We start from the raw sequence: 8,460 nt of genomic DNA on the forward strand, positions 1-8,460 counted from the left end.
TATGCAGCCATCAAGAAGTATCATTATAAAAGACCAGGAAAAGACACTGAAGTAAGTAACATCTTAGTAGAAATAGTGCGATGTAAAATGCTACATGTTCAAAATGGATACGTTCTGTTGTTCTTAAGAAGGCATTCTGGTCACATGATCCAGAGATAACAGAATCTTATCCTCGACTATAGCTACACCCACACGTACACCCAAAATCCTCAAAGGGAAAGAGACGTGTAGGGAACACTAGCAAATGAGAATTGAGTGCCATTTGTTACAGTACTCTGGAGGGCGGGCCTCAGCACTGCTTTGGGCTTCAGCTCTGAAGACTTCCTCTGGCTTCCAGGCATAAATAGACCCCTGCCTCAGGCATGCTTGATCCTTTGCCTGTGGTTTCAGCAGCGACCAAGGAGGCAGCAAAAGAGAAGAGCTTCTCTCCCAGGTGAGCTGGAGCAGGCTCATGCTGGCTTGAGAAAGCTGATTCTGATCATCCCTTCCCAGCTCCGCATTCAGTGAACTCAAGTTGACAACTTGCAATCAGCCAGGGTGGGAGTATTTACACCAGGCACACTGGGAAACACTACAGAGTATTGCTCCCCATCCCCGTCTGTCCCTTGCCCAAAGCTGAATGTTAACTACATATCAGCACACCAGCGGGAGAGGGCGGAAAACAGGCTAGCCTCTCCTGCTCTGAGCTGACCCTGGTTATGTGCCCCACTCTGTTTCATTGTAGGAAGAGAGAGTGAGGTCCGGGTTCACATCTGCAATCATAAACATGACAAGGACGATGACAGACACCCATTGAGAGTTTCTAGGTACCGTGCTTCACTGTACCAAGTGCATTCCATGCATAACTTTAATTTATACTCAGATGACTATGGAAGAGGGACTGTCATTATCTCTATTTTATGTATGAGGAAACTGAGGATCAGAGGAATTAGTCTAATGTTATACTGCTGGTGAATAAAAGATTCTGGATTCCAAGCCAGGCAAGGCCGCTCAGGTCTCAGGTCTGATCTCTATTATAACCCCTTCCTGGATAAGGCGGGCGGAGAGAGTGGAAAGTTTCCACCTCAACTAGCAGTTGACAGCATGTGTTAGTATGATAGAAATGTTAATATTTAAAAATATACATCCTTGTGTATTGTGATACAATTTTTAAATAAGACTTTCAAACTTGGAAAATAATACTATATATTTTCATGGATATTTACATATGTGGTAAAAATGTAAAATCATACATGGAGATAATGTGGGTTTATGGCTATTTTTTATGTTAACACTTTTTTCTATATTTAAACTGTTTCATATTAAAAATTTAATGTATTTCTGTATAAGTTAATCAGACTGGTTTTATAATGAAATTATAGATAGTTCTAATCATTTATTTAAACATTTTTAATCTTGTTATATTGTCTTTTAAAAACATTTTAACATAATTTTATTTTTCAATTACAGTTGACATACAATATTATATTAGTTTTCAGGTATACAACATAGTAATTAGACATTTATATAACTTATGAGGTAATCACCCTGATAAATCTAGTATCCATCTGACACCATACATAGTTATTACAGTATTACTGACTATATTCCTTATGCTATAATTTACATCCTCGTGACTATTTTGTAACTACCAATGTGTACTTCTTAATCCTTTCTCCCTTTTCACCCATTCGCCCTCCCATCCGGCAACCATCAAAATGTTCTCTGTAACTATAAATTTGTTTGTGTTTTGTTTGTTCATTTATATTGTTCTTTAGATCCCACATATACTAAGTTAAATCACACGGACTTTGTCTTTCTCTGACTTACTCCACTATAGTCTTTACTGAAAAATCCGGTAAAGAATCAGGACAAAATAAAAGTCATTCTCACTTTCTATTGCTTATGGATAACAATTATGAACACTGTGATACTTTTTAAATAAATGCATATGCATGCATACACACAGACATGATCAGCACCATGTTACATATACTGGTTTGAAATTTGTTTTTTTCCCTATCCGGATAGGGAAAAAATATTTGGAGGAATATACACCAAATTGTCAATTTGAGAAGATGGAATTTGGGAAATTTTCAGTATCTATGTTTTATATTATTATAAAATTTTGTATTTTTACATTTTTGCATTGAGCGTTTATTAAGTCAGAGAAAGACTTAATAAAAGATCTTGAATATTTCAAGTTGTTAAATAGTCTTCTAAAACATTTTTAAATTGCTACGTATTATTTTGTCTGAATGTACCAGAATTCATTTTAAGTCATATTCTTTTGATGATGGATAGTTCTAATTCCCCCCCCCCCAATAGCTCTAATAACACATACACTTGGTATTAAATTGTGGTGTTTATGATTATTATCCTAGGAGAAATTCCTAGAAATTGAATTAAGTATATGTATTTAGAGTGTTTTTGATACAGATTACAAACTATCCCCCAAAAGGTTGTATCCATCTATGTTGTTTTCCAGCAGCAAATAAGATGGTCTGTACCACTCAATGATGGCCTACTGGTCATTATAATGTGGTAAATCTCTGTCAATCTAGTGAACTGAAAAAGGCTATATCAGTGTTTTGCTTGGTATTTCTTTGATTATCAATGAGAATAAAAGTTTTTTTTCATGCATGTTGATCACTTGTATTTTTTTTTTTATGTCCTATTTTTCATATACTTGACCTGTTTTTCTATCTTGGTGTTTGCCTTGGTATTCTTTGGAAGAGTTTGTAACATAGTTATATGTATTGAATATATTTGGTCTAATTGAGTTTTTCTTTTACAAATTTTTTCTTTTTATATATTACAAAAGTAATAAACGCTCAATGTAAAAATACAAAAATTTATAATAATATAAAACATAGATACTGAAAATTTCCCAAATTCCATCTTCTCAAATTGACAATTTGGTGTATATTCCTCCAAATATTTTTTCCCTATCCGTATACTACCAATTACATTTCTTTTCAAAATTGGAATCATAGCATACTGCTACATTCTTAATCATATCATTACATTTTTATGTCATATTGTCTTAATTTATGTGCTTAGAAAGAAAGTTCTCAATTTTTTATAAGAATTCTCTGAGAGACTGTTAGAACAGAAGACTGTTAGAAGAAATTACCCTCATTTTAAAAGACAAGCTATCTGTGAAAGAATGAAGACTGCTCACACATCTGTATAAACTACAGGAGGAAACTGGGAAAAGTTTGCTTTGAAAATGAATAGGGAAAGATATTGTTTTGATAAAATAAAATATGTCAAAGTGCCTATTTTAAGTAAATAAAATTCAGAGTACATTACCATTTCAGCTGGTCTCAACAGCTAATTTTTAGAAGTTTGAACTACATCAATGATCTTTGAAAGAGGGAGCTCTTACTTCCCTAAGATATTCATGAAAAAAATTCATAATCACTGGGTTAGGCGCTGGTAATGCAATGATGGTAAAACACAAATACACACATGCACAGAAACACACACAGTTAAGTGGGGAGACAAACATCATTCAAATAATTATACAAATAAATACATAATAACAAACTGCAGTGTGAGCAATAGAAGAAGAGTACAGGATAACAGGAGCTGATTAAGAGGGATCTGTCCTTGGCCTAGAACATCTTGGAAAGGTAACCTGGGATGTGTCAGTTGTGCTGTGTTTGGGGGCTGGGGATTGGGAGGCGGTTTGGGGGCAGATGAGGGGTGCTTTAGGGAGAGAAAGAACTAGAGGAGTAGGAACACTGAAGCTGAAAGGAGAATAAACCTTGGGCAACACAAGGGCTAACTCAAATGCCAGCAGAGAGGAAGGATTATGGGAGAGGAAGGAGAAAACATGCCTCCGCTAAAGTATTTAAATTCAAACAGTTTTTATCATTTAAAAACGGTATAATGATAGGTGATCAGTCTGTGATCCCTGCTTTACAGGGAATGCAAGAGTCACTAAATGACAGTTGAAGTCCTGTGAGTGTCCTGAAACTGAGTGTTCAAAGAATTCCAGAATTTAAGTGCTGGGTAGAAGAGGATGATCCAGCAAGTGTTCCTGAGTTGGAAAAAGGAAAGCCACGAGTGAGCATGCTATGACTACAGGCCAGGGAAAGAGAGCCTTTTAAGGAGGAGGCAGTGAATGCTGCTAGATCAAGGAAAATGAGAGACTGAAATATTGAATTTCACAACATGGAGGTCAACGACCTTCACAAAATGCCTAAACTCTGCTGATATTATATAATGAGTCTCATGCATCTTTCTGAATTGTCTGTGTCTTTTGCCTGACTGCGAAAGGTGTGGGCTGCTTTAGATCCAGCTCAAGCTCCTGGAGATCTGGCTACATTCTAGCAACAACAGGAATAGTGTTATAAACAACAAAACCATTAAAAGAAAAACACATTTTTGACAAGGCATTTATTACCACATGCATTGCTATCACAGAGACTCAACCCGGCTCACGTTAAAAAATACGAAACATGTATTTCTCGTGTAAGGCTATATTAGGTAGGTATCTGATAAATCTATGAGTGTAGATCTTCAGAACCAAAGTTCTATGTGATGTACTATGCTTTTAAAATAGAGTGTGTTGAAGGTACAGGAATGTAACAGGTACCGAAAAACTACATATCCCAAACCCCAATTGTACCCTTATTTGCAGAAGAAAATATGCAAAAAATGTCCCACAGAACAGGATGAAAGCATTTTCTAAATTGAAATTATGGCTTTATCATAACTGACATTTTTCAAGATAAAAATAGAACACATAATGATTAGTGAACTCAACAGAAAGATTCCAAAATAAACAGTTTATACCGATTGAGTTCTCTTAAAACAAAATTGCAAATAGATACAGCATTTGTTAGTCTTTACCTGAATGAATCATTTCTTAAGGACTTCATAAAGTTACTCTGCATCAAGAATAAAATTCTACATATATAAGACTTAAATATAGAAAAACACTAACATAATTGAATGTAATTAATCATTGTTAAAATATTAGAACACAGCACTACATTTCAGAGTATATATATGTAATTATTTTTAAAGTTCTAGTAAGTAATACTCTAAAAGGCAGCTAAACAACATATTACCTTTAGTCATACAATATAGTTAAATCATTATTGCAAGATAAAATTATATATATGACTGACATATAAATATATACACACACATAATTTCCTTTTGTAGAATTTTAGGAGAATATTTGTCATGGTTAATTCTTTCAACATTGCATTTTATTTACAAATTGGGAACTTTAATAAACTGTATTTTATGTTAAAGTTTCAATAGGACTTAACCATATATACCGTACTTTTATATATATAATTGTATTTTAAAAATCTATAATTTTCAAGAAACCTCAAAAATATTAAAATAAAGGAAATTTATTTTCCCTTAAATCTTGGATCCTGTTATCAGATTAATCTTCCTAAAATTCTGTTTTCATCTTATTAGTGCCACATATATAATGATTCAGTGGCTTCCAATTCCCTACAGAATGAAGTTCAACTCTTTATTCTGACATTCAAAACATTCCAGTTTGGCCTCAAACTTTATTCCCAAATCAGGCTATGCTCTGCGCTCTGTATCATTCCTACCCTGAACTTCAGCTCCAATGCCCTTCTTTCTCATCTTCAAATCTTATGATCTTTAAAGGCCCTGTTTGACTCCTACCTGCCCTGTTACATCTTCCCTGATGCTTCTGATACATTCCTCTGATCTTGTCTTCACCATTCATGTTGAAATAGCTGCTATTATGTCCTGTTACTGAACTAGTTCATCTTTTAAAGACTTGTCTCCTCAACCACATGGGAAATTCCATGATTAGTGCCTTTGGTGCTAATCTTGAGTATATAATTATAAGCATATGTTAGTAACATCTTAATTACCTTTGACATTTTACTTTATTGTTACAATTTTTATTTCCATCTACAGAAACAGCACACGAAAAGCCAAGTTTATTGTTGCTTAAGCATCTCTCATTCTTTTCCAAATCTAACTGATCTTGCTATTTGTTCCATGTTCATGCATGATCTTCACTGTTCAACCTAAATATATGGAATCTGGAATTTTCTTCAAACCAGGCACTAATTCCTTTCATTTTCATCAAGTCTTTGGTAAGTTTCTGTCTTTTGTGGTAAATGTTATTTTTACAGGTAGATTTTTTTCCTTTTAATGGAATATTTTGGATGTTCAATTTCTGTGAAATTCTAGAGCTTCTTAAAAAACTGCAGTCTTTCTCTCATTTAGTGTGTTTTTCTTTTTCTTGCCATTCCTTAAGCATAGGGAAGGAGTTATAGAAGTGGAATGATATATGCTTTTTAAAAGGCCACCCTGGGCGGGGTGTGGAAAAGCAGAAATTATGGTGTCAGCTTCCTCTACTGCATAGGCTCTGCTTAAGACTATCATGCAAGCCTCAAATTTACAAATTCAAGGCAACTGTATAATCAAACCCAGCATGGTTTTCTTCTAACAGTAGCAACCGTTTATTAAGCACTTCCTATGTGTTACATACAGTATTAGTGGCTTTGTATACTATCTAATTAGCACAATCAAGTGAATCATGATCCCCATTTTACAGAAGAGAAAACTGAGGCTTTGAGATACTAAGTAACTTGAACAACTAGTAAGTGGCAGACCTAGGGTGTGGGTGCGGAACTGATTCCAGAGCCTCTGCTCTTCACCACACCATGCGATGTCAGTGTCTTGTATCACCAGGAATTGTTGGGGAATGTTGGGGCTTGCACTCATGACTTTGGCAGCTATTAGAAAGGGAAAGACAGAATAATAATAAAATGTTCCAGTGTATCTGATGAGGCTCAACAGCATCTCTTTTACTCTAGGCTTACTTACTAGATATTCCTCCACTCTCACAATTTACAGTTCAATGTACCCCAAATTTTTGGCACTGTCCCTTTCCTTATGGAACGTCTGATCACATGTCTTGGTGGAGAAAAGCTGGCAGTTTTTACCTTTGTCAAGGCTTAGGACAAAAATAACAGCATGAAATAAATCAATACAACAATAAGAATAAGTGTATGTCTGTAGAATATATATTCTACCTATAAACTATATTTATCACAAAAGACAGAAACAAATAGACTATATCCATAGTCTTATTGCTGTGCTGACATATGAATTCCAATCTTCAGTTGTTAGTTTACTTACTTGACCACCAGTCAATAGAAGGAAATTCCAGGGTGATAGAATTTTGACTACCCCTTGGTGTTATCTCTAACAGGATCTAGTTACATTGTGCTCTTCCTGGAAGGATGTAGCTGTGTATGCTGGTTTTAATCTGGCAGTCATTCTTTTTTCTACTTACACTATATGTGCTGATTCCCTGATTGCTGTTTTATTAGGACCATGGGAGGAGAGGCGATTCTTCTTCCCTATTTTTCTACACTTAAGAGAGTTTAATATAATTACACTTAGTATTTTTTTTTAACACTCTAGGGGTTTCTATGCATATTTAACCAGTGTTTTACGTATAGTTGGGCAGTTTATTATCTGACACCAACCAGATGTAACTATATAAATATGTATTATACGATTACCTTAAAGGCAAATTGTGATTTATGAGTTAATATCCTATCGCTCTTGTATCATTTTAATATTAGGGTATTTAAATGTTTCTATAAGTTAGTCTCGTTTATTTTGTTTTTGTTTTTTTAACAACACTAATTTAGTAGAAGACTGGGGTGGTTTTCACTGGCACTGACAGTTACTATGCTATAGAAAGAATCTGTACCTGGAATCTGACTTTAGAGTCTCGGCTCTGCCTCTTGTTTTTTTTACCTTGAAGAAATCATCACCCATAGGATGAGGATAATTTCCATCTCGCAGTGTTTTTATGAGGACTAAATGACACAAATATAGCAACTACATTACAAAGGTAAAATTAGGTTTAAGGGACCCTGGGCATGGCGAGGAACTGGCCATCTCAGAAGGGAGAGGGGAGGTGCTTTTTATGGGGTTTAAGCTAATCATTTACTAGTCACAGAGCACAGGTATTATGTATGGTAGGCCTCGAATACCTTTCCCCCAGATTATACTTCCGAAGCCCAGTCTTCCCTATCTGGGCGAACTCAACCCCAGGGCATAGTCTGTGATTTTTTTGTCCTTGCTTCACTTCCCCCAAGACTAAAATTTGGAGAAACCATTCCTTCATCTTTGCATCCTTCTTAGAACTGCTCCTTGGCAAGAGTTCAATGTGTTTGATACTAGACGAGGTTCCTAAACAGGGGTCTGGACATCAGAATAGTGAGTCAAACAGCGACTGAGTAACCGTTAGCGGTAGGGAAATTAAAACCAATTTTAAGTTCTTCCTTCTCTCCGAAGGAAAGAGCAACGATGTTCTTCCTAAAAGAAAATCTTAAATGGAGCTGGGTCTCTAATGTTCAGCCTAAAGCCTGCTAAGGTATCGGTACAAGGTTGGGGCGGGGGGTACAGTTAACGTTGTTTTGGTTGTGTTCTGGCTGGAGCCCA

The sequence above is a fragment of the Rhinolophus hipposideros genome (genome assembly GCF_964194185.1).
Source record: "Rhinolophus hipposideros genome assembly, chromosome: 4".
NCBI classification, from domain to species: domain Eukaryota; kingdom Metazoa; phylum Chordata; class Mammalia; order Chiroptera; family Rhinolophidae; genus Rhinolophus; species Rhinolophus hipposideros.